This window comes from Papio anubis, chromosome 13, assembly GCF_008728515.1.
Source record: "Papio anubis isolate 15944 chromosome 13, Panubis1.0, whole genome shotgun sequence".
In the NCBI taxonomy this organism is placed as follows: Eukaryota; Metazoa; Chordata; class Mammalia; order Primates; family Cercopithecidae; genus Papio; species Papio anubis.
This window is the reverse complement of record NC_044988.1, coordinates 90,933,256-90,959,062: the sequence shown is the minus strand read 5'-3', so window position 1 is coordinate 90,959,062 and position 25,807 is coordinate 90,933,256. Positions and strand designations below refer to the sequence as shown.

The 25,807-nt window shown below is 46.6% G+C and overlaps 1 protein-coding gene across 4 annotated transcripts in view; it reads right to left on the bottom strand.

Moving 5' to 3' along the window:
• Positions 1-5,238, bottom strand: part of GSN (gelsolin) — a 64,848-nt gene extending 59,610 nt beyond the window's left edge. For 2 of the 4 annotated variants that reach the window (XM_009188150.2, XM_009188151.2), the window contains exon 1: positions 4,901-5,005. The gene's annotated coding sequence lies outside the window, so the exon portion shown is untranslated. Of the gene's footprint in view, positions 1-4,900 lie in introns of all 4 variants that reach the window. The other 2 variants (XM_009188152.3, XM_021927202.2) reach the window with 2 other exon arrangements.
• Positions 5,239-25,807: the final 20,569 nt, after the last annotated feature.

Sequence of the window (25,807 nt, the reverse complement as noted above, 5' to 3'; positions counted from 1 at the left end):
AGGAGATCGAGACCACGGTGAAACCCCGTCTCTACTAAAAATACAAAAAATTAGCCGGGCGCGGTTGTGGGCGCCTGTAGTCCCAGCTACTCGGGAGGCTGAGGCAGGAGAATGGCGTGAACCCGGGAGGCGGAGCTTGCAGTGAGCCGAGATCGCGCCACTGCACTCCAGCCTGGGCGACAGAGCGAGACTCTGTCTCAAAAAAAAAAAAAAAAAAAAAAACAAAAAAACAAGACAACCCCAGGACTACTGTGAGACTCAAAGAAGAGAATGTGAGTCCTTTTACTGTTCTGAGCCTCAGTTTCCTCATCTGTAAAATGGAGTCAATATCTCTCCCTCGTAGATCTGTTAAAAGATTAAAAAAGACAGTGAAAGCAAAAGGTGAACATACATAGTAAGTGTGTTACATATGGTGGCCATTATTATTGTTGCTTGTAGAGCAGGGAATGGGATACATAAACAGAATCCTAGACCTCTTATCTGCAAAATGGGGCAATCAATTCAGTCTGAAAACATTAAATTCAAGAACAGTAGCTGAATCACCAGCTGCACCACTGCAGGCTCACTTTGTGTCTCAGACATGCTGGACCCAAGTTCATGTGGGAAGCACAAAGCCCTCCAACTCAGAGGCCATCGGAGCTGGGAAGGCTGACATTATGCTGTCCACCCCACAGTGCAGAATGGACACTGGGGCCCAGAGAAAGGCATGCATTAGCCCAAGTCACCCAGCACTTTGTCACTGGCAAAGCCAGGACCCAAGTCCAGGCCTTCAGCTGCCCACCCCTGCCCACAACACCCACTGCTTTTCTCTGCCCTATTCTTAAATTGCTGATGTGGTCCCAGGCAGGGCAGAGGAGAGCAGGCATATGGCAGGGGAGGGAGACAGGGGAGGGGAAGCTGGCCAGCAGCAGGAACTGAGCCTGCCTGTGGTCTCCAGCTTCACAAACCACATCAGGCTGAAATATGACACACGCTCACTCAGTTGAAAGCGGGGAGATATTTTTACTTAACATCCCCCGGCTGCCTAAACACTGGTCTCTTTTTTTCCCTTCCTCCCAAAAATGCATAACCCCTGGGACGTTCTTTTCTCTGCTTCTGCTGGCATTTTCTCAGGGAATAACCAAGGAGCAGGAGGGTGCCCATGTTTCCTTGCTTTGCCAGATACATTTCCAGAACATGGGCTCGACTGATGAAAAGCGGGGACCAGTCCTGGCTGGGCTCTCACCTCACCACATGACCTTGCTGGGCAAGTCTTGTGTCCTCTTGGAGCCTTGATTCCCTGCAATTGAGGGGAGACTGACCTACATTCGAGGGTCCTGTGGATGGCACAGGAAAGTATGAGTTTACAAACAGCCCTGGGAGGCCCCTCCAGGCCTCTCTGCTGCAGGGCTGAGCTCTCCAAGCTCTGCATACCGACTCCCACCCCTCATAACAGCATAACAAACTCCCTTACCAGTTCTCCTAAAGCCAGGACTAGAAAGAATTTTCAAGAGAATGTTTAGTGCCGTCATTAAGAGCTATGGCTCTGTCGTCAGACCTCTGGAATCCTTGCACCATCACCCAATAGCCACACAACCCAGGGCATGTTATTCAGCCTAAGACTCAGTTTCCTCACCTGTAAAAGAGGATACTAGTATCTACCTCAGAGGAATTGCAAGGAATCAATAAAGTAATAAATGTTCCAGTGCTTGGTATATTTAAAAAATAGCTTTTTTCCCCCTCTTTTCTTTGTTTGTTTTGAGACAGTCTTGCTCTGTCACCCAGGCTGGAGTGCAGTGGCATGATTTCAGCTCACTGTAACCTCTGCCTCCAGGGTCTAAGCAATTCTCATACCTCAGCCTCCCAAATAGCTAGGATTACAGGCCCATCCCATCACGTCTGGCTAATTTTTGTAATTTTAGTAGAGATGAGGTTTCACCATGTTGCCCAGGCTGGTCTCAAACTCCTGGCTTAAGCCATCCACCCAAATCGGCCTTCCAAAGTACTGGAATTACAGGTGTGAGTTACCATGCCCAGTTAAAAGATAGTTTTTTATTATTATCATGCAAACCAACATCTCTCCATTCTACAGATGAGGAAACTGAGGCTCAGAGAGATAGGATTTGCCCAAGATCACCCAAAGAACCAAGACTGGGGGTCCATTTCCAAGTCAGTGCTTCTAACTTCTCTCACACCTGAGGTCTCTGATAAGCAAATATATACACTCAGAGACCGCAGACATAGGATGTAAAAGTTTAAAGAAAACCAGAGATCAATGTCTCAGCTAAGTACCATAGACCAAGCAGAAATCATCTCTATGACCCACGTCACAAATGACCCAAACTATTCACATGGAGTAGGGGAAAGTGGCCCACTGTCACTGGATGGCTAAGAGTGAAGGCATCCAACCAACGTGTTTGGCAGAAGCACACACACACCACTGTTAACAGTGGCGACCTCTGAGGAAAGAGGAGGGCTTGGAGGGATAAAGATTTATGTTTGAATCTTCAACAATATTTTTTGTTTGTTTTAAAACTCATGAAAAAGAAAAAAAATTACAATGCTGAATACGTTAGCATCCTTCTCCAGTAGGTATAGCCTGTTGTCTGCTTTTAGATGAAATTTATAGCAGGTTCTGAGACCTTCAGCTGGGCTTCCAGAATCTGCTGCTCTGACCCATCCCAGTGGCCACTGCTCTAGTTCAGACCTGCATTCTACTTCACTTGAATCATGCAGCCACCTCCTCAGGGCCTTCCTGCCTCCAGATCAGCCTGGTCCAATGCATCCCCTACATCAGCCATTCAGAATAATGAGTTTTTAAAAACCACTGCTCTGTCAAAACCCTTTCTCAGTTCTTCATTGCCTTCAGGATGAAGTCCAAACCTTTAGCTTATAATCTAGTTCCAGTTTCATTTAGAGTCTCAACTCCCACCACCCTGCCCTTCTCCCATCCTCCACTCTAGCCACTTGGATGGCTCAGAAAACCTCAGTGCCTTTGCACAAGTGGTTCCTGCTTCTCAGAATGTCTTTTCCTCCAACTCCTGTTTCTCCTGGTAAATGATTACTCATTCTGAGGTCTGGCTCACCCAGACAAAATTAGTCACTCCGCCTGCAGGCTGAAGTCACTCTTAATATGGCACGAAAGTGTCAACCACTATAGATGACAAGCATCTTGAGGACAGAGAGCTGTGTCCTCTTCTGAGGCTGTTGGGCCCCTCGCAGGGCAAAGCACAGAACACAGGTCCAGAGAAGGGCTGAAAGGAGGGAGGAGGGGTGGAAGGAAATGCCATGCAGGGCAAACTCTGCAGCCACCCCTCCTGGGAGCAGCCTGTTTCCAGGCTCATGTTAGTCCCTAATAAAAGGACTATGGAAAATTCTGGAGTAAACTTCCCTTCCCTGATTCACACAGAAACCTTCTTTGCTGCTGTGTAACTCACCGAATGCCAACCCAAGCTCCCCTGGCTGTTTACAATTTCCCTGGCATGTCTAGATAGCAAGGCCCCAGAAAGAAAAATGGAGTTTCAAAGGAGTTGAAAGCCGACCGTTCCCACCCCCATCCTTGCTCCTCTGTTTCCAAGCCTCTCTCCCTTAACAGCCCCAGGAAACACCAACCAGAATCCCCAAGTGTGTATGTGGGGGGGGGGGGGGATGCTTGTCCCTTTAGTGAACGGAACACCCAAGAAGGAGGCTAAAGTCCCTCCCAGCAAGGAATCCACAAAGAGCAGACTGGAATTGGGTCCCAGCCCTAACCTGCCTCACTGTGTGTCAACTAGCCCATCATAAACTCTCTGGGTCCTTGACTTTTCTTAACTGTGAAATGGGGATGGGGTAAGATTCTAGCAAGCTATGGTCGCTGTAAAGGGCAGAGCGGTGAGAGATCCTGGGGCCCTGGTCAGAAATGTGGTCCTGGGAGAACAGGACACGCAGGATTAAGTCTTTGAAAAGTCCCCAAAGGCCAAACAAAAGCGAGAGGCACCTCCCCAGAAGCCCCGCCTTCCACAAAGTCCAATTACCCTCAGGACAGCCTAGAATGAGTTCTGGGTGTTTTAAAAGCCCCTTCCATGCTCTGAGGAGGGTGTGAGGACAGGATAAAGCGGCAGATGTCTGGGCAGAGAAGGAGCTAGGAAGAAAGCCAATGTCACCTGCTCGCCCACACCCCCAGCCCCCAGTCTTCGGAGGACTGGCTCTTCTCCCCGGGCACTGCGCAGACCAGCCAACCTGCACTGGACCAGAGGGAAGTTGCTGTTATTTAGGTTTTGGGGGGCTGGATCCCAGAAGACATGGGGGATCAGGGAGAAGGGGTTCCAATCACTGTCTTCAACTCCGAAAGAAGCTTCCGTGTGAGTCAGGGAAGGGAACACTGCAGGGCCGGGGAGGAGCCAGCAGCTACAGGTAGCAGGCGCCCGAAGATTTCAGACAGTACAAGGAAGAACTTTCTAACAGTCCTCAGAAAGAGGAAGAAGTCGGAGAGGAAAGCAAGCACAGGTATCGTCCAGGAGGCAAGGGTCCTCTGAGTGGACTCCCCAGCGGAGTCACCGCCCAGACCGTAGCTGGTGGCCCCCTGCATGCCCGGCTCAGACACCCCAAGCGCGGGAGTGACCCCAGGCGAGTTCCCCCATCCCGGGGGCGGGGTCGAGGTTATTAGCTCAGGTGCTAGCAGCACAGTGGAATCACGGGGTGGAGGCCTGGCCCCTCTCCTCTCCTGCTCCAGCGTCTCCCCATCCCCCTGCTCCCATCCACACTCTTTGGTCCCCTGGAAGACGGGAAAAGTGAGCGCGGAAGCCCTTTTCCAGCGATGCCCCCGCGGCAGGGCCGAGCTCCAGGCGCGGGCGAGACAGGACCGGGAAGGAAGGGAGAGGAAGGGCTCAAATCAGCCCGGGACCCCCAGATGTCCGGGGCCGGGGCTCCGCGCCTCCCCTACCTGCTGCTGCGGCGCTGGAGACGGCGGCTGCTGGGTCCAGCTGTGCTCAGCTGGTTCCGGGCGGCGGGGCTGGGGCGTTGCGGTGCGCGCGGCCGGGGTGGGCAGGGCGCGGGCGGGAGCCGCCCTCGGGGCGGGGCGGCCCGGCAGGCGGGTGGGGGAGGAGCGCCAGGCCCTCCCGTTGGCTGCAGGGCGGGTGGCTCCAAGCTTCCCTTCATCCAGGGCGACCCCTCGCTTCACCTCGCAGGAAGGCACCAAGCCCTCTGCTTTCCCCTGGAGGAAACTGAGGCCCGGAGCACGGAGGGGAGATCTGAAGAGGCCTAGCGTCGGGGAGGAGACCCAGGGCAGCTCCTGAGCTGGCCTGGGGCCAAAGAGCTCAGATGGGGCGGGCAGGCGAGCAATGCTCAACTAGCACCAGCGGAGGCCGATTTCAGCCCGGGAGAGGACGGACTTCAGGAGGCAAAGCCCTTGGAGAGTAACATAGGCTGCACGCAAAGCAGGGGAGATTCCTTCCCACGGAAGGGAATAAAGAGGAAGAGCGATTCCCAGCTCATTCCGAATGAAGTAACGAAAATGCCAAGTGCACCCCTGGTCCTTAAAGTGGACCATTAAGCAGGCGCCGTGGAGTCAGAAGGGCCTGGTTTGGAACCCCAGACATCAACTAGTCCTGTAACTTTGGGCAAGCGAGCTCACATACCTAAGTCTCCGTTTCCTCGTTTGTCAAATGGGCATCCTGGATTGCCTCTTCATGGGGCGGTTGAGAAGACTCAGTGAGAAAAAGACCCTCAGCACAATGACAAGGCACTGTGGCTTCTGCATAAACGGATGTTCTTATTCGTGTCATAGCAGATATTGTTTGAGGAGACTGAGGAAATCCACATTGGGCAGAAAGATGAGTTCAAGGTCACTTTTAAACAAATGTAATACTTTGTTGATCTCAACAGCATCTCATATGCATTTGAGACGATAGCCGTTTATAATGTGGCAAGGCATAGGAGGGCCTCCCAACAGTCCTGGTGCACACGTGGGTTCCCAGGGCTCTTGGAGTTGCCGCGTGACTCCAATTTGGAAGGATTCACACACTCAACAGGAGACTGCACCACATGACAGAGATGTCCATTCCCAGCCTGGGTGCTGGCAGCAGCCTCATGTTCAGCCAGGGTAAAGCTCCATCTTAACACAAGATGAAATGTACTACAGTCTGTAATTGCCAGGTGCTGGGGATCAGAGCAGAAAAGGCTGTTGTTTAGCACAGAAGCCAAGAGCACAGCGCTCACTCCCTGGTTTTTCCATTGAATAGCAGCCAGGGAAGCCACAGGACCCAGGGAGTCTTGCCCTGGCTCTTCCTCCTGCCACTCTTTCTTTGTTCAGCACCAGTAAATACAAGAACCATTTCTTGAATGCCTCATGCCATGCTCTGGGCTTCCCACGTATTACCGAATTTCAGTCTCACCTCCCTACCTGACCTCCCAAGGGAGGCATTGCCATGTGTATTTTTCAGATGAGCAGGTCAAGCCCACAGAAAGGGTTAAGTACTCTCTGGAGGTCACACTACTGATACTGCGCAGTCTGCTGTTCTATGCCTGAGTCGTTGGCCCTCCCTTCTTTGCTCAATGTCTTATGTCACACTCTACCACCTTTCTTGGCTTGGGAAATTCTGCCGAGTTCCGCTTTCTCTGAGAATGGAAGCAAGGTATCCACCCCCCAGGGAGGCTCACACCATCTCTGCTACACTCTGCTGTCTCCAGAGGCTGCCTGGGGCCCAGTGCAAGGCTGCTGGGGAGAAAAGCAAAAACACAGGCTTATTTGACTCTGGACTTTTTGATTACAAGCCCCGGCATACACATGCCCTGGAATTATCTAACATATCATTTCCAGCCCCAGCAACTGCTCTCAGACAAAGGGAGGTGGAACTCTGAATCCGTGTCCCCATAGAACTGGAGAATTCCACATCACAATGGAGGAAACATTGGAGAACATCTGGTCCAACTCCTCCCATCAAAGATGGGGAAACTGAGGCCAAGAAAGCAGAAGGGTTCACATTCTAAGCTGGATCTAACGTTCCACATTCTAAGTTTGATCAGATGCCTACCCATAACCCTGTAATTGCTCTATTTGGTGGCTGGAGAGGAACATGGGAACAGGGCATCACCAGGAATCATTAAAAATGATAATGAAGATAATGATGATGATGATTGATTGATGATGATTGTGATGGTGATAACCAATACTTACACAGGAGTGCCCTCTAGGAACACTTCTAGAAATCTCCTGGTGCTTTGCTTTATGCCTCAACATGTGTATTTTATAGCTGGCAGGATATATCAAGTCTGCCTTTATTTTATTTTATTTATTTTTGTTTGTTTGGTTGGTTTTTGGTTTTTGGTGTTTTTTTTGAGGCAGAGTCTCGCTCTGTCGCCCAGGCTGGAGTGCAGTGGCGCAATCTCGGCTCACTGCAAGCTCCACCTCCTGGGTTCATGCCATTCTCCTGCCTCAGCCTCCTGAGTAGCTGGGACTACAGGCGCCCGCCACCACGCCCGGATAATTTTTTTGTATTTTTAGTAGTGACGGGGTTTCACCGTGTTAGCCAGGATGGTCTCGATCTCCTGACCTCATGATCTGCCCGCCTCGGCCTCCCAAAGTGCTGGGATTACAGGCTTGAGCCACCGCGCCCGGCCCAAGTCTGCCTTTCATGGATGCCTAGAAGTCTTCTTGGTATCCTGTCTTCATTCCTTTCTAGATACCTCTTTGTACTTCTCCCCCCATTGGATCTAGGCACCAGTAAGGCCTGTTTGTCCTGGATCCTCACCTCAGAGTGAATGTCTTGCTGATAAGGATCTCCTCTGATGGAAGAACTTTGGTATCTTCTTTTGCCAGAAGACCATCTCCTTCCCAGAGTGAGGCTGGGGAGAAATGAAGGCCACACACAGGCCAGGCATTAGACAATTTGGGGGTGCCTGCTCCCTCCTCTGAGAATGCCTCTTCCCAACCAACAGATGGCCCTCACTTGCACCCAGGTTTGTACCGTAACCTTCCCCTGCAACACAGTTGACAGCATGAGGAGTGGACGGCACGACAAAGCTGGACTATTAGAATTTGGAACTGGAAGTTGAGACATGACAATCATGGTTAATTAACTGGGCCTGTGAGGACTGATGATCTCTGAAGGCCAAGGCCGCCATTTTGAAGTGGCCATCTTTCATCGTATTCACAGAGAAAGCCAGTGAGACTCGTTGAATGACTAGAAGGCTGTGGAGAAACTCACAGAGGAGATGCCTGGGCTGGCCAGCCTGGGAGGCTTCAGGGTTCAGGTGCTCTTCTGATTACAGACCTGTCCTGGAGCTGGCTTCAGAAGAAGTTATCAGCACAAGTATTTGTGGAGCATCGAACGCCTTGTAGTAGGTCCCTAGAAGCAGAGGATGAGACGGGGATTTCGTACAAGGGATTACTTGAGAGAGCATTCTCAGGAGATCCTGAAATATCCCATGGAACACTAGGGCAGGGGTGCAGCTGGGCCTCAGGACCAGACCACAGGCAGGACCTGGGTACTAAAGGGAACCCAGAAAGTACTCTGTCCTCCATCTTTCATCTCTGCCTGTCTGCTCACATCACACAAGCATTTCTGCTTTCCAGAAAATGGCTTTTACCAGCAGCAAGCTGGAATCCTTGTTTGTGGTCCACATTCTAAGTTGGATCAGATGCCTACCCTTTATCTAATTAACTCTGGCCCGAGTGGCAGGGTCCCATTGCACAAACCTGGCTGGCTGCTCCCACTGCAACCTGTGGGTGGAGGGGGTGCACTTCCCAGAGAAAAGGGGAGGGGAAGCCTAGCAGAGACAACAGTTTGGACTCAGTCAGCCTTGAAAGGATGGAAAGAATAAGAGTGGAAGTGAGGAAGGGAACAGCATCTTCTGCTAAGAGCACAGAATAAGCAAAGGTGTGGAGGTCAGAGAAAGACAAAGATGGAAGAAGGAAAGGAGTCTTATTTTCTCCAGCCTTGGTCCCCTTTAGCGTTGTGCTAGTGTTAGGTTCTTAAGAACTGATTTAGTGTGTTTAGTATTATGTTCTTAAAAACTGATTGCTCAATTTCCATGAACTTTTGTGGGGTTTTTTGAGACAGGAGAAATTTCACTGTTACCCAGGCTGGAGTCAGTGGCACAAACATGGCTTCCTGCAGCCTTGACCTCTGGGCTCAAGCAGTCCTCCTGCCTCAGCCTCCCAAGTAGCTGGGACCACAGGCACATCCCACCAGGTCTGGCTAATTTTTATATTATTTGTAGATTTTAAGTCTCTCTATGTTACCAGGCTGGTCTTAAACTTTTGGACTCAAGAGACCCCCCCACCTCAGCCTTCGAAAGTGCTGGGATTATAGGAGTGAGCCATCACACCTGGCCACATTTCCATGAATTCTTACAGCCAGCTGTATTAAGGCTGTATTAAGCACAGCCTTCGATAACAATCTACATAAACTTATAATTAAGTAAATTTTAAATTGATATGGTCTGGCGGTGTGTCCCCACCCAAATCTCATGTTGAATTGAAATCCCCATAATTCCCATGTGTCAAGGAAGGGACCTGGTGGAAGGGAGGTGATTGGATCATGGGGGCAGTTTCCCCCGTGCCGTTCTCATGATGGTGGGAGACCTGAATTTTTTTTTTTTTTTTTTTTTTTTTTTTAGACGGAGTTTACCTCTTATTCCCAGGCTGGAGTGCAATGGCACAATCTCGGTTCACCGCAACCTCCGCCTCTGGGGTTCAAGCTATTCTCCTGCCTCAGCCTCCTGAGTAACTGGGATTACAGGCACCCACAACCACACCTGGCTAATTTCGTATTTTTAGTAGAGACGGAGTTTCTCCGTGTTGGTCAGGCTGATCTCGAACTCCGGAGCTCAGGTGATTCATCTGTCTCGGCCTCCCAAAGTGCTGGGATTACAGGCGTGAGCCACCTTGCCCGGCCGAGACCTGATTCTTTTAGGAGTTTGACAGTTCCTCCTTCACACACTCTCTCTCCTGCCACCACGTAAGACTTGCCTGCTTCCCTTTCCGCCATGACTGTAAGTTTCCTGAGGCCTCCCAGCCATGTAGGACTGTGAGTCAATTAAACCTCTTTCCTTTATAAATTACCCAGTCTCAGGTATGTCTTCATACCAGTGTGAAAATGACTAATACATAAATAGAGGTAATAAATTCTCAAAACTTAGTACTTCATAATTATTTTATTGTATTTCACTATTATCTGTGCTCTTAAGATTATTTTCGCCATTTATCTATATGGTAGAAATACTATATAATTGTGTGCAATTGCATATCTGTTCTCAACTCCACATTCAGTGACATCATGCTGGTAGCCCAGTCCCCACGGTGGGAGTATTTACACCACGGAGATCAGGAAAGGCTATAAATCAGGGTCTTCCTTCTCCCTCCCCCCAAGAGCCTGTTGTTCAACATTTAGCAGCACACCACTGCTCAAAACCCTGGGCTTCCCCCATTCGACTCACTGCATTCAGATTGTCTATTTACGTGTATATCTCATTAGACTGGCAGCTCAGTGGAAGGAGAAAATGTGTTTGCTTGGTTTTCCGACATCATCCTAGTGTCAAATAGTGCTTGGCACAGAGCAGATATTTAGCACGTTTTTATTGGATGAATGAATTGGTGAATGAGGAAAGTGACCAGAGATGAGTTTGGTCAGATAGAGTGACTGGGGACACTTCAGGAGGACTCAAGAGAGGGTTGCTCTTTGAATTTCAAGAGCCATTAATCTAGACATGTTCTGAATGCCCCAGGCAGGAATGTGTTTGTCCCACTATTTTAATGAGAACTTAAAACTATGTGTTCCATACAAGCACTGCCAGCTCAGCCCTAAGACTTGGATTCCTAGCAGCTCTGATTCTGTAATTACGTCCAATAAATGCCAGTAAGATGCTAAACAGCATAAGCATCAGTGACTTCACTGTTACACAGCAGAGGATTTCCCAGCTAGCCAGCCTCCCAGGTTAGATTTTTCAGGACAGAGCAAAACTGCCCAGAGGTTCTTCCTCCACAGCTTAACAGAGCTATGCATGCCCTATGAGAGTGGCATGCATAATAACAACTAAAAGCATAATTATAACTACCACATTCTGCATGCTTACTCTATGCTGGTCACTTTATTATTTCAATGAAGCCTGACAATTACCCTCTAAGTTAGGTATTCTTATCTCCAATGTTACAAATAAAATAAATAGGCTCAAAAAGGATAAGTAATCTGCTTAAGCTTTCACAGCTAGGTGAGTGTTAGAGCTGGGATTTGAATCCAGGTCTGTCTCCAAAGCCCAGATTCTTTCTACAGCCAGAGTGAAAGAAGGCCAAGGGAAAGGTAAGGTCTTTTCCACGCTTCCTACCCAGGATCAAGAATTATTTAATTTCATCTTGACAACGTTAGGGTCTGATGTTAGGCCCCTCTCTGTACACTCCATATAATGGTTGACTACAACTCATTGTTTCTTTGTATGGAAGGTATTTGGAGCTGTTCAAGAAATGTGGAACTACTTTCAGAAAGATTGTGAACTGCTACGCTTTAGAAACAAAAAGTAATTCATAAAATCCCTTAAACACACCCACACCAAAAAAATCTTGGAGATGGTGCTATTTTTGTACTCAGAGGCCTTGGAGGACAGGACCCTGAGTTACTCAACCTCTCGGAGTCTTGGTTTCTTCCTCTGATAATAGTATCCACTCAAAGAATTATGGGGAAATTAAATGAATTCTCTATGTCAAGGCCTGAGGCATATAAAGGGCTCTGTCAACAGTGGCTGGTGTCATTATGGGAACCCCCGAGGTATGGGCGTGGAGGTGTTTAAGGTGAATGAGCTTGAGCCAATGTGTCAGGGACACAGGGTACATCCACTGAGTTATGGAAGACCAAGCCAGACGGCAAGATGGATGAGACTTACATGAAATGGGAGGAAACCATATTCACGGGTGCCTGCATTATCTCCTCCAGAGCTGACAACAAATTTCTCAGATGGGAACTATTCTCACTCCCAGTTCATAGATCGAGAAACTGAGGCACAGCAAAGTGAAATCTCTTATTTACATTTCACAACTAGGAAATGACAGAGCTGGGACTGGAACCCAGGGTTTTGCTCCAAAGCCACTGGCTTTCATGTGGGGCTGGGAGCATGCCGGGCTGAAGGCAGTGGGCAGGAGGAAGCTGTCACAGGCTCACACAGGAGACTGACACTGTTGGAGCTAAATCAAGACGTTTCCTGTGGAGGGGCACAGGGGCCCACAGCCCTAATAGCCCATGCCTGCCAGGGATTTAGCAGGAAGAGCTGGCTTTTGTTCTAGATGAATCAGCCCAGCTGTTTCTGAAAGCCCAGCCCCACTCTTCTGGGCTCAGCGGACCAGAAGGCATTCAGCTGTCCCCGCAGGTCACCAGTAGGGTGGGAGGGGGCAGTACTTTGTACAGTGGACTGCACCATTTACAGAGCGTTATATTATCACAACACCGAACAATGGGCTTTTCAAATGTTGTGCTGTTTCTTGGAGTTGAAACACAATCAGACCAGCAATGCATTACCTTCTTAGGAATTTAGAGAAACTTAAAACGAACAAACAAAAAAGCTGATGATTGGATTAAAGTTTTAGTCCAAAGTTGATCTCCCTCCTTTTTCCTCCTCCCCTTCCACTTTCTCCTTCCTACTTTCCCTTCTCCCTGTTCTTTTGCGCTTCTCTGTTTCTTTTTGCAGCTTTTTCTCCTCTCTCATCACTGTTACCAGCAGTAGCAGACTTCACTGTGAAGTTCTAATGGCTTTGCTCAGGGAAGTAGAACATCCAAGTACCACCTTGTGTCTCCTCTATGTCGCGAATGACCCTGGGCAAGTCATCCACTTCTCTGAGTCTCCATTGTGTCATCTGCAAACTGGGACAATAGAACAAATTACCTCCAAGAGAGATTATACTTGGCTCATAAAACCAGGAGCTTTTCCAGCCCCTGGTTGTGCTGCACTAGCCCCAGCACAGGTTCCCTATCCCAGGGAGAACCAGACAGCACTTGTCTCATAAGATCCATTCAATTGCCTTTCAAAACGTTAGCTCTTAGGTCAAGTCACTCTAGGTTGTCTTACTTTACATCTGGAATTTGTAAGAATGTCTTCAAAAATGCACAGTGCAAATGCAATCACTTCATTTCATTTTTTCTCAAACCAAAACCTCCAACTCGAGAAACCAATACCTAATGAGCAAGAAGCACGTTTCCCCGATGGAGATTTCCTCTCCTCCTGAATGCTCCCCAAATTCTGAGGCTGAGGCAGTCCCAGAGAGAAGGGGTTCAGCCCATCATACCATGCAGGCAGTCTAGAGTTTTGTTTTCTCCCTGGCGCAGTCTTGCTGCTTTGATCTTGACCTCAGCCAGATGACCCTGCAGATCCAGGTCCCTAGGTGAGCCCCCCGGGGTCTCAGGGAGTTGTCCAGCTTCCTCTCTGCTTAGCCCAGTCCCATGCTTAGCTTCTCACACAGCCATTCTCCAAAGTCTTAGCTGGCTAGAAATCTTGTATCAAATTTGTTTTATACCTGTCCCTCTTTCTTGTTTCCAGATGCCCTCCATGTCCCCCTGTAGGGATGGGGGAGGAGGCTTTAAACAGTTTAAGGTGAAGTACCCCAGAAAAACTTTCAAGCCTGTTTTTTCCTAGAGCTGAAAAAGAAAAGCGGTTAAATCTTCAGCAACAAACTGTGAGCTCTCTTTTAAAGTACACTACTTGATCATGGCATAAAATATTAATAGAGCAGACACAGTCTGGCTTTATGAGACCCATGAAAGTCTCTGGGAATCCCCAGTGCCAACAGCCACGGGCTGGTAAGCTCTACGTTTTATCACTAATCCAGACAAGCTCTGAGCTGCTTTAGCCTGGCATTGGCGGCCACACATGATCTGGCCTTGCTTTATCCCTCCAGCCTCATCTCATCCCCTTCCCACCTGAACCCCATGTCCCTATGCCACAGAATCCTGCTGGTTCCTGGCAGGTCAAGCTTTGTATCACCCCAAAACCTTCAAGCCTTTGCACCCCAGCTCTCTTTCTTGGGACTGCCTGTCCTGACACTTTCCCCTGTTTAACGCTCCTTTATATTTTCAGGCTCAGTTTTAGAGGACCCTCTTTGCAAAGCCTTCCCTGTCTCCTCCAGGGTGTATTACATTAGCAGTCCCTCTGTGGTTCCACAGTTCCCTGCACATGCCTCCATCATAGTACTTCCAGGACCATTCTGCTGAAATAGGCTCCCCTGTCTTATTATTCTCCACCTCAGAACTCTGCTTAATTCCCTTGTAATTGATAGTTATTTGTAATGATTTCATTACTGGGTTGTTTACTGTCTCCCACACTAGACTTCGAGCTCCCTGAGGGCAGGGCCAGATATCTCAATCTCTGCTTCCTGTGAAAATGCCCAGCACAGCACCCTGGACAGATCAGACCCTCAGCACACACTGAATTGAATGGAATTGCAATGACACTTATCACACTGTGTTATACTTACCCGTTTATGTTTCTAGCTCTATCAGTGACTCTCTCATGGGCAGGGACCAAGTCTTGTTCACTTTTATGCTCCCAGTGCCCAACACAGAACTTGGTTCACACTAGTGAATGTTGAATGAATGAATGGATGAATGAAATGAATAAACAGATAAACTAACATGAAGGCAGGATGAACAGATGATCAAATAAAGAAATTCCAACTAACCTTTCTGAAGCAACCAATTGATATTTTTTATTTTTACTTTTAGAAATAAATATCAGTCTCTGCTCTTGATTCTGTTCACTTATGCTGCTGGGGAAAAAAAAAACTTATAATAGAATCGGTCAAGGCTAACCTTTAAAAAACAATCACCACAGAAATCCAATAACTAGAGTAGCCTTTTAATGAGTAGGCAAGATGTTGATATCAATTTACATTAATTAGTAAGGAAGGCTAAGATACCTTCTCAAAATGTCTGCTTCTGCAATCCTCTAGATTTGTATCAGGTATCACCCCTTAGTTTTTCCAAGTTTCATATTAAAAAAAAAATCAGTAACTACTTAAATATCTTCAATATAGTCTTTTTTTTGTTTTTGTTTTTGAGAAGGACTCTCACTCTGTCACCCAAGCTCTGCCTCCTGGGTTCAAGCAATTCTCATGCATCAGCCTCCCGAGTAGCTGAGATTACAGGTGCACACCACCACGCCCACCTAATTTTTTGTATCTTTAGTAGAGATGGGGTTTCGCCATGCTGGCCAGGCTGGTCTCGAACTCCTGACCTCGAGTGATCCTCCTGCCCTGGCCTCCCAAAGTGCTGGGATTACAGACGTGAGCAACCACATCTGGCTGAGCCTCAGTTTTCTCACCTGTAATCACTTCATCTCCAGGGAACCTCCCCTAGAATTCTTGAGAGTTCAATGAGCTAATGGAAGGGGTTATTCTAGCGAGTGAGAGTACAGGCTTTCAGGGGTCACATACGTTTTTGGAAGCCTGGCTCTGAAAATTCCTTGTTAGATTAACTTTGGGAAGTTACTTATGATCTTTGATTCTCGATTTTCTCATTTGCAAACTGGAAATTATAGTGCCTTATGCAGAGAATTAGTATGTGGATTAAATGGGCTTTTTAAAATGTATGTGTAATATTTAACCTAGTGCCTGACACATGGTAGCTCATAATAAATTATAGCTACTATTATTATAGTTACTATTAATTATCATACCTTTCTTTTCCATAGAGTGTATATATCATGATTACTTAACCTTTACCAAATGGTTTCCTGTTTCTTACTCTTTTTCTTTAATTGATAAATAATAGTTGTACATATTTTCGGGTACATATGATATTTTGACCAATGCATATAGAATGTGTAATGATTGAATCAGGGTAATTTGGATCTCCATTGTCTCATACATTTATCTTTTTTTGTGTTTGGAACATTACAAATCTTCTGTTCTAGCTATTTTGAAATATACAATAAATTATTGTTGATTATAATTTACTGTACTATCAAATTCTAGAACTTATTCCTTTTTTTTTTTTTTTGAGACGGAGTCTCATTCTGTCTTGCCCAGACTGAGTGCAGTGACACGATCTCGGCTTACCGCAGCCTCTGCCTCCTGGGTTCAAGCGATTCTCCTGTCTCAGCCTCCCGAGTAGCTGGGACTACAGATGTCCGCCACCATGGCCGACTATTTTTTTTTTTTTTTTTTTTTTTTATTTTTAGTAGAGATGGGTTTCACCATGTTGGCCAGACTGGTCTCGAACTCCTGACCTCAGGTGATCCACCTGCCTCAGCCTCCCAAAGTGCTGGAATTACAGGCATGAGCCACCGAGCCCAGCCTAGAACTTATTTCTTTTATCTGACTGCATTTTTGTAGCTTTCAACCAACTTCTCTTCATCCTCTCTTCCTCCTTACGCTCCCCAGCCACAATTCTACTTTCTACATCCACGAGACCCGTGGTTTTCACTCTCACAGATGAGTGGGAACATGCAATATTTGTCTTTCTGTGCCTGGTTTATCTCACTTAACATAATGACTTTCAGTTCCATCTATGTTGCTGCAAATGACAAAATTTCATTCTTTTTAATGGCTAAATAATATTCAAATGCATATATACATCACATTTTCTTTTGGCTCCTTACTCCTATAGGTAATTTCTGCAAAGTATGTTCTCAGGCATACAATGTTTTTCTTCTCAAAAAAAAAAAAAAAAAACTCTTCAGCTTAAACAGATGAAACTCCCAAGAAGAGCCAGCACAGGCACATGGCCTTCCCCTGCCGCTTTTGCTTAGTGAGCTCTTGATTTCTTAAGACCCAATTCAAAATATCTTCCTCTAAAAAGGCTTATTTGACCCCTGAAGAGAGTAGATCTCCCACAGCCTCACTTTACCTAGAACTCACCATCTCTCTCATAGGTATCTCTAGGTCCTCTCCCTCCAAACAATTCCCTCATGACCCCAGAAGGATTTCCCTAGAAATCATGTAAAGCACTGTGTGGGAAAACAGAATTTCTTGATGTCTAGTAAGAGTGTAAATTGATGCAAGATGAAAAAGGGCAGTTGGAACAGCTATTCTCTATGATCCAGCAGTTCCCCCCCCAGGAATTTTTCCTACAGATGTACTCGAATGGGCAAAATGGCATATTTACAAGTTATTAAGCATTCCTTGCAATAGCAAAATAATGGAAATCACCTAAAGGTTCACCAAAAGAGGATTATTTAAATACATAAATTTATTTAAATAAATCATAATACATGCATATATAGTAGAATGCCATTTCATTATAAACAAAGAATGGGGAAATCTTTATGTAGTAAAATGGGAGCAATCCCAAGCTATATCTATATTTTTATGTGTATGGAATATCAGTATGTGTGTTAAAAATTAAAAAGAGAGGAAAGAATAGCTGTATGAGCTAGACATGGTGGCTTATGCCCGTAATCTCAGCACTTTGGGAGACTGAGGCAGGAGGACCACTTGAAGCCAGGAGTTTGAGACTAGCCTGGGAAACACAGTGATAGCCCATCTCTATAAAAAATACAAAAATTAGCCAGGCACGGTGGCGCAAGCCTAGTCCCAGATACCCAGGGACTAGGTGGAAGGATCACTTGAGCCCTGGAAGTTGAGGATGCAGTGACTGTTGTGTCACTGTATTCTAGCCTGGGTGACATAGCGAGACCCTGCCTCAAAACTAAATAAATAAATATGAAGATATATCTATTTGCTTGTACTTACGTAAAATACTTTGTAAGGGTATATAAGAAACTGGTAACACTGGTCACCTCTGGGGAGAACACTAGGTAGCTGGCAGGTGGGGCAAAAGGAGATTTTTCTGTGTATATCCTTTTGTTGCTTTTGAATTTTAAACTAGATATATGTATTAGCTATTCAAAATAATAATAATAATATTAGAGGTAAAACATGTGGTGGAGACACAAACATATTGCTATGTTGCTCATTGCTACAAGGGCTAGCAGAAGAATTCATCTTTGGGAGAAAATTGCTTTTTTAGGGGAGAGAAGAATCTTTCTAAAGGTCTTTTGTTTGCACAAAGCCAAAGACCAGAGCCTGGTCTGGAGAAGAAAGGTTAAAACCATCCTAAAGTGAAGTGTGACCTCTTTAGGTAAAGAGGCTCTGCTTTTAAATAATTCTTTCCTCCTGTGTGGTGGACCCCAGAGACAGGAGTTTGAGGAAGCAGGAACTTGAGAGAGAGAAAAGGGAAGAGAAAGAACTTAGATTTAAATAAGAATGAAACCCAAGACTGAGAGACTCTGTAAATGGTATAAAGCCGAAGGCATTTAGAGCAGGTGATCTTGTTTCATGGGAAGCCAAGTCTTGCTGTTAGGCACGTAGCAGGCTGTGGAGGCTAAGACTGTGTTAGGATCAAAGCTGAGCTGTTTTGTAGTTGCTTCCCTTTCTTTGCCTACCTGCCACAATTTTTGCCCCAACTGTATCATGCAGTTTGAAGGCTGAGAGCTCCTGACTGCTTAAGGAAAAGGAAATTATCTTTTTTCTTTTTTGGCTTGTTTTAATTGCTGATGATCCAGACTCTAGATTTAATACATCATCAAGTCTTCTGCTAAAGAATAAGAGAGCAAAGGAACTGGTAGAAGAAGGGAATACTATTGAGGAAGCCAAAAAAGGAGAAAGAAGGATTTTCTCAAAACAATAGGAGATCAGAGGAAAGGAGGAGAAGAAGAAAGTGAAGGGAGGGTCACCTCACGAGCCCTGCCAGCCTGGGAGCTGATGTGGGGCAGTTTACCAAAAAAGAAGAGGACCTGAAGCCCAGTAGAGACAGGTGAATGGAACCAGCAAAGAAGGGCTTCAAGGGACATTGTTTGAGCTCCAAGGAGCAAGATGAGACTTGTGTCATTGTCACAGATCTCTCAGCCATAACCAGGGAGAGAACCGGCTGTTCCTGCACCAAATTCATCTATGCGCTTTGTTTCACTGTGGGCAGCTGGTAAATATGTCACTCTGTTAGCAGTGAACACACTCATGCCTGCCAAGCTGGAGAGATGCCCACTCATACCATATAACTTCAACATGAACCCGTCCCGTGACTCCAGGTTGCTGATACCACATAATGCTCCAGGACAAAACCTGTAAGCTCATAGCAGGGGAATGGGGCTCTGGGCCCAGAGCAGTGGTGACAACAAAGCTCTGGGCCTCTGTACTTGGTAAGGGAAAGACAATAAGAAAAATGGGAGCTGAACTGAATAAGCTCAAACCCTCCTGAGAGGAGACAATGGTTAATGGCACCACTGTTACGAATGGATAGGGACAATCTGGATGGCAGTTGTCTGGCAAATCTGACAATGTTACTCACCTGCTTAAAACCTGTCAAGGGTTATGCAATAGACTGAAAGTTTATGCCCACCAAAATTTGTAGGCTGATATTCTAACCCCAATGTGACACTATATGGAAGTGGGGCCTTTGGGAGGTAATCAGTTATGACAGTGGAACCCTCATGAATGAGATTACTGCCCTTATAAGAAGAGGCTGAAGACCCAACTAGCTCTCTTTCCACCATGTGAGGCACAATGAGAAGCTGGTAGTCTGCAACCCAGAAGAGGGCTCTCACCAGAACCCAACTATGCTGGCACCCTGATCTTAGGCTTGCAGCCTCTAGAACTGTGAGAAACAAATGTCTTTTGTTTATGAGACACCCAGTTCATGGTACTTTCTTTTAGCCCCCCAGACTGGCTAAGACAAGCTACTCTCCACCTCCAGGGCAAATTCTGAATTTCTTACCCTGGTGTACCAGTGAGGAAAGGTTAGGTTATATTATAGTAACAAAGTGGCCCCCCAAAATCCTAGTGTCTTAATACAACAAAAGTTTATTTCTTGCTCATGACGCATATCCAATGCATGTGCTCCACATAATCACTCATGGACCCCAGACTGATGCAGGGGCCACCATACTGACATTGCACTTGGAAGACGTGGCTGCCTTGTTCATTACAGCAAGGCAGGAAAGCTAAGGGAGAGCTCACACTCACTCTTTTATGCTTTAGCCCAGAACTGACACGTGTGGCTTTTGCCTATAGCCCATCGGTGAAACTAGTCATGTGGTTCCTCCAACTGCAAAAAGACTAGGAAATGTGGAAAGTAGGTAGGTTCACTTGGTGAACAGTAAATGTCTCCGTCATATGTGGCATTCAAGATCTTTTGAAATTTGCCTCCAGGAGCCCTTCCAGCTTCATTTCCTGCCACTGTCCACCTTCCCAAACTCATAATCCACCACTGGCCACAGGAGTCTTCTCCCAGCTCCCCAAGAGTGTCCTTGAACCATCACTCCCCCATACCTTAGCTCACGCTGGTTTCTGAACATATAACGCCCTTTTTCTACCTACTCCAACTGTCGACATTCTACTTCTCCTTTTAAGCCCAGCTCAAATGCTACCTTCCCCATTCCTCATCCCTGGGGTAAAATGAACTGACCCTTCCTGGTTTGGCCACATCTCTTTTTATACACCCCCATCAACACTTAAGTTCCATGGGACTGAGTTCCTGGCATTTCTTTTTACAGTGCCTGGTACATAGTGGGCACTGAATAAGCATTTGTAGAATAAATGCTTCTAATTTTTCAAATTATACTTGAATTGTTTGTATGTCTTTTTTCTTCTTCTTCTTCTTTTGGAGATGGAGTTTCACTCTTGTTGCCCAGGCTGGAGTGCAGTGGTGTGATCTCAGCTCACTGCAACCTCTGCCTCCCGGGTTCAAGCAATTCTCCTGCCTCAGCCTCCTGAGTAGCTGCGATTACAGGTGCCTGCCACCACATCCAGCTAATTTTTTTGTATTTTTAATAGAGACAGGGTTTCACCACATTGGCTAGGCTGGTCTGGAACTCCTGAGCTCAGGTGATCTGCCTGCGTCGGCCTCCCAAAGTGCTGGGATTACAGGTGTGAGCCATCGTGCCTGGCCATTTGTATGTCTTTCTCCACACCCATTCACCTACCCTCAACATCTCCATTTGTCCATTACCTACCAGCATCAGCACATTTTTCAGTCAATGTCTAGCGGCTATATAACAATATCATTTCTTATATTTAATTTAGAATGATGATTTTAAAAATAATTGCAAATGAGTTGTTTAAAAATGAACATCAGGCTGGGCACGGTAGCTCATGCCTATAATCCTAGCAGCTTGGGAGGCCGAGTTGGGTGGATCACTTGAGGCCAGGAGTTCGAAACCAGCCTGGTCAACATGGTGAAACTCTGTCTCAACTAAAAATTTAAAAAATTAAAAATTAAAAATTAGCCAGGTTGTGGTGGCAGGTGCCTGTAATCCCAGCTAATTGGGAGGCTGAGGCAGAAGAACTGCTTGAACCCAGGAGGCAGAGATTGCAGTGAACTGAGATGATGCCACTACACTCCAGCCTGGGTGAAGAGTGAGAATCCATCTCCAAAAAAAAAAAAAAAAAAAAAAAAAGAACATCAGCTGTATATATGTTATACTTCAATTTAAAAATTTACTTAAAAAAACAAACCGGGCCAGGTGCAGTGGCTCATGCCTGTAATCCCAACATGCTGGGATGCTGAGGCAGGAGGATAGCTAGAGCTCAGGAGTTCAAAACAAGTTTGGACAAAAAACCAATACAAAACCCCGACTCTACAAAAAAAAAAAAAAAATACAAAAAATTAGTCAGGCATGGTGGCAAGTGCCTGTAGCCCCAGCTACTTGGGAGGCTAAGGTAGGAGGATGGCTTGAGCCTGGAAAGCAGAGGTTGCAGTGAGCCAAGATCACACAGCTGCACTACAGCCTGGGTGACAGAGCCAGACCCTGTCTCAAAGCACACACACACCCCAAACAGGCATGACAAGCAAAAAAGGGAAGGATTGGGGGGGCACGGTGGCTCACATCTGTAACCCCAGCATTTTGGGAGGCCGAGGCAGGCGAATCATGAGGTCAAGAGTTCGAGACCAGCCTGGCCAACATGGTGAAACCCCGTCTCTACTAAAAATACAAAAAATTAGCCAGGTGTAGTGGCACACGCCTGTAGTCTCAGCTACTTGGGAGACTACAGGTAGGAGGATGGCTTAAGCCTGGGAAGCAGAGGTTGCAGTAAGCCAAGATCACACAGCTGCACTACAGCTTGGGTGACAGAGCCAGACCCTATCTCAAAGCACATACACACACACACACACACACACACACACCCCCCAAACAGGCGTGATAAGCCAAAAAGGGAAGGATCGGCATGGCCCCGTGGCTCATGCCTGTAAACCCAGCATTTTGGGAGGCCAAGGCGGGCAAATCACAAGGTCAGGAGTTCGAAACCAGCCTGGCCAACATAGTGAAACCCCATCTCTACTAAAACTACAAAAAATTAGCTGGGCGTAGTAGTGGGTGCCTGTAATCCCAGCTACTCCGGAGGCTGAGGCAGGAGATTCGCTTGAACCCAGGAGGCAGAGGTTGCAGTGAGCCAGGATTGCACCACTGCACTCCAGCCTGGGTGACAGAGTGAGACTCCGTCTCAAAAAAAAAAAAAAAAAAAAAAGGAGGAAGGATCACAGAGTAAATTGCATAAATGCAAAGGTACTTCTAGAAGATACGGTCGTTGGTGTGTGAGCTTTGTAACAGCATCTGTAGACAAATGTATGAAAGTACCACCAGAGCTAGCTCAAGCAACAGGAAGCCAAAGGCTAGACTTATATCCTGACTTCAGGATAAGGTAGCATCAGCTCCAAGTGCTATAGGAACCACACAGCCCTCCTTCTTCTCTCATCTGTTTCTCCCTGAGCATAGACTTCATTATTCTCACTCACTAAAAACCAGCTTTTTCTACTTCTCAGGAAACAGCCACTTGAATCATCAGCCAAAGCCACCTGGTTTCCATTTCTTTCAAGAGAGCAACAGCCATTTGCTTTCCCTAATTTCAAGAACACAGAGAAGGACTCTGATTGACCCAGCTTGCTCAGGTGCTCACCTGGTCCAACCACTGGTGACCAGGGCAGAAAGTCCCCAGGTATACACGTGGCTATTTCTCACCATGACCTTATTTACTGAGGAATCAGACACCAGAAAACAGGAGGTGGAAAAAAAAAATTGCTGCACAAACCATAAAGAAGGAGAACCGGTCTTGAGAAAGCCGTGTCAGAGAGAAAGAATAGATAAATAGAAATATATCCTCTGAAAAGAAGGGATGATAAGGACATGCTATTTGGGAAGGAATTAAGTGGTGTGAACCACTTCATGGTTACTTTCTTGCATCTTATTTTTTCATTTTTATTTTTGAGACAGGGTCTAATGCTGTTGCCCAGACTGGAATGCAGTGGCACAACCATGGCTCACTACGGCCTCCACCTCCCGGGCTCAGGTGATCCTCCTGCCTCAGCCTCCTGAGTAGCTTGGATTACAGGCACATGCCACCATGCCTGGCTAAATTTTTGTATTAAAAAAAAAGGTTTTTTTTGTACAGACAGGGTTTCACCATGTTGCTCAGGCTGGTTTCAAACTCCTGGAATCAGGTGATCCACTCACCTCAGCCTCCCAGAGTGCTGGGATTATAGGTGTGAGCCACCACACCGGTCTCTTGCATCTCCTTAGACATCATCCTGTCTGCACCTCTGTTGCCGAGTCCTATCAAGTCTATCTCCTCAGTCTTTTGAAATAAGCCCCTCCTCGCCATCTCCCATTGCCTCAGCTCCTGTGTTATCATCTTACATCTCGATTGTCGCAAGAGTCTCCTAACTTGCTTCAATGCCCCCAATCTCATCTCGTGCTAATCATCCACAACACGATGGCCTCTAAATGATGTTTCTTAAAAATATAATCCTGTCATTTCCCTGCCTAAAAATCTTCAACTGCCCACATCACCTTCCAAACCTCTTAGTACAGCCTCCAAGGTCTCCCTTGATCTAGCACTAGCCTCACCTACTCGCCTTCTTTCCAAGACACCAGGGCTTCTTCCCTGCCCCACCCCAACAACAATCTATGCTTGTGTGTCTTCTAAGGCATTTGCTCTCTCTGTTCCCTCTGCCTAGGACGCCTTTCCCATTTCCATGATCTCTACCTGGTCATGTTACTTATCCTTCAAGGCCCAGTTCAATGTTCTCCTTGCCTCTGAATGCCTTCATATTGTATCCAATTTTAGCTTTGGATACAACTGTTCCCTGTGCTGTGTTCTTTCAGAGCAGTAACCAGATCTCATGTATTTTCAAACCCCCAGTTTCAAGCCTAGGTCTTGACCCATAGTAGGACTCAATAAATGCTTATAGAAGGAAGGAGGGACAAGATGGGGAAGGGAGACGGGGAGAGAAAAAGGAAAGAAGGAAGGCAAGAGAAGGGAAGTGAAGGAAGGGAAGGGAAGAAGAGAGAAGGAGGGAGATGAAAGAGAGGGAGGGAGGATTAAGGAAAGAGACAAGGACTTGGGTGTGGTGGTGCACGCCTGTAATCCCAGCTACTCAGGAGGCTGAGGCAGGAGAATCGCTTGAACCTGGGAGGCAGAGGTTGCAGTGAGCCGAGATCACACCACTGCACTCCAGCCTGGGCAACAGAGTGAGACTCTGTCCCCCCCCTCCCCCCAAAAAAAGAAGTCAAAGGCTTGAAGTTATAACAATTGTTTTCTTCTTTATCACTGGCTAACAAGGATACTTTATAGCACTTCTCTGAGACTCAGTCTCCTCCTTTGTAAAATAACATCTGTCCTATCTAACTCCCTTTGTTGGGATCAAATAAAGGAAAGAATGTGGAAGCACCTTATTCATTTCTAAGCAAATATTAGTTATTATTAATTGCCCATTGTGTAACATATACATATTCTCCTAATGAACTGAAGACTACCCCTTTTCGTGGATGGACTTCATTGGTCAGACTCCCTTGCAGTGGCAGGGTGTGGTGGGCACTGGGGGTGGTGGTGGGGTGAGGTTGCTTTACCTAGGCTTTCTCAGTGATCCATTACCAGAATCTTGTAAGTCAGGTAAGGCTAACATTGGAGTTCATTAGGATCCCAGCATAACACCTGAGTCAATTTGATTATTTGATTTGGTGATTTGATTATTCTATTTTGGATGCTTTTCGTACTTATTTTAAATCTTGGATGCTCTTTTCCTCCTGATTCAAATGACTACCACAGAATACCCACAGCTATTGCCTAGATTAATGATTTCAACTCAAATAAAACATTTTTAATCACTTCTTTCTCAAGCTTCTGGATCAGTTTAATTGAAAAGTAGCTTAAACCCGACTGACATTGCAATGGAAGATGAGGAAAAACGATTTCAGTTTGCAACTACTCATGGCTGTGAATCAGGATGTTCTCAATACTATGTCACTAGAATGGAAGGTGGAAGTCAGAGGCTGCACAGTTGGAAGGCTACAGCTGTTGTGTTGTATTTTTAAGCCTGATGGTGTTGTAAGAAGTGGAACAATGTGGGACAAATGCCAGACAGCAGCGTGATGGGGGCTCCCTTGCGTGGAAGTAGATGGGCCCTTGAGCACTGATCTAGCCTTTCTTTCCCTGAGCACCAAAGCCTAAGCACCTCTGGTCTGGCTGGTTGCTGACTACTCATAGGCTGCAATGACCATTGAACTTGAGCAAGCCCCTGTGAGCACCCTGGGGGCAGCTGGGCGCCGAGTCTTCCTTGCCCTGCTGGCTGGCTTTCCCCAGACAACCGAAATTCAACCTGTCCAAGGCATCATTCTCAGCAATTTTTGCACCCATTCATGATCTCATGATCTGGCCTGACTCAACTATATAGATACCTATTGCTCTGTCTCCCTCACCACTTCCCACCTACACGTCTCTAGGAATTACTCTTCTCCCAACAGAAACACCACAGGAACCACAGGAACCACAGGAGCAGCCATGTCACACACACCTTAAAATCTGGCCATGACTCACTTAGGAGTGGGCCCTCCCCACTGGACAGGACAATCTCAGCTTCTAGACCAATCAAGCTCTTCTTCC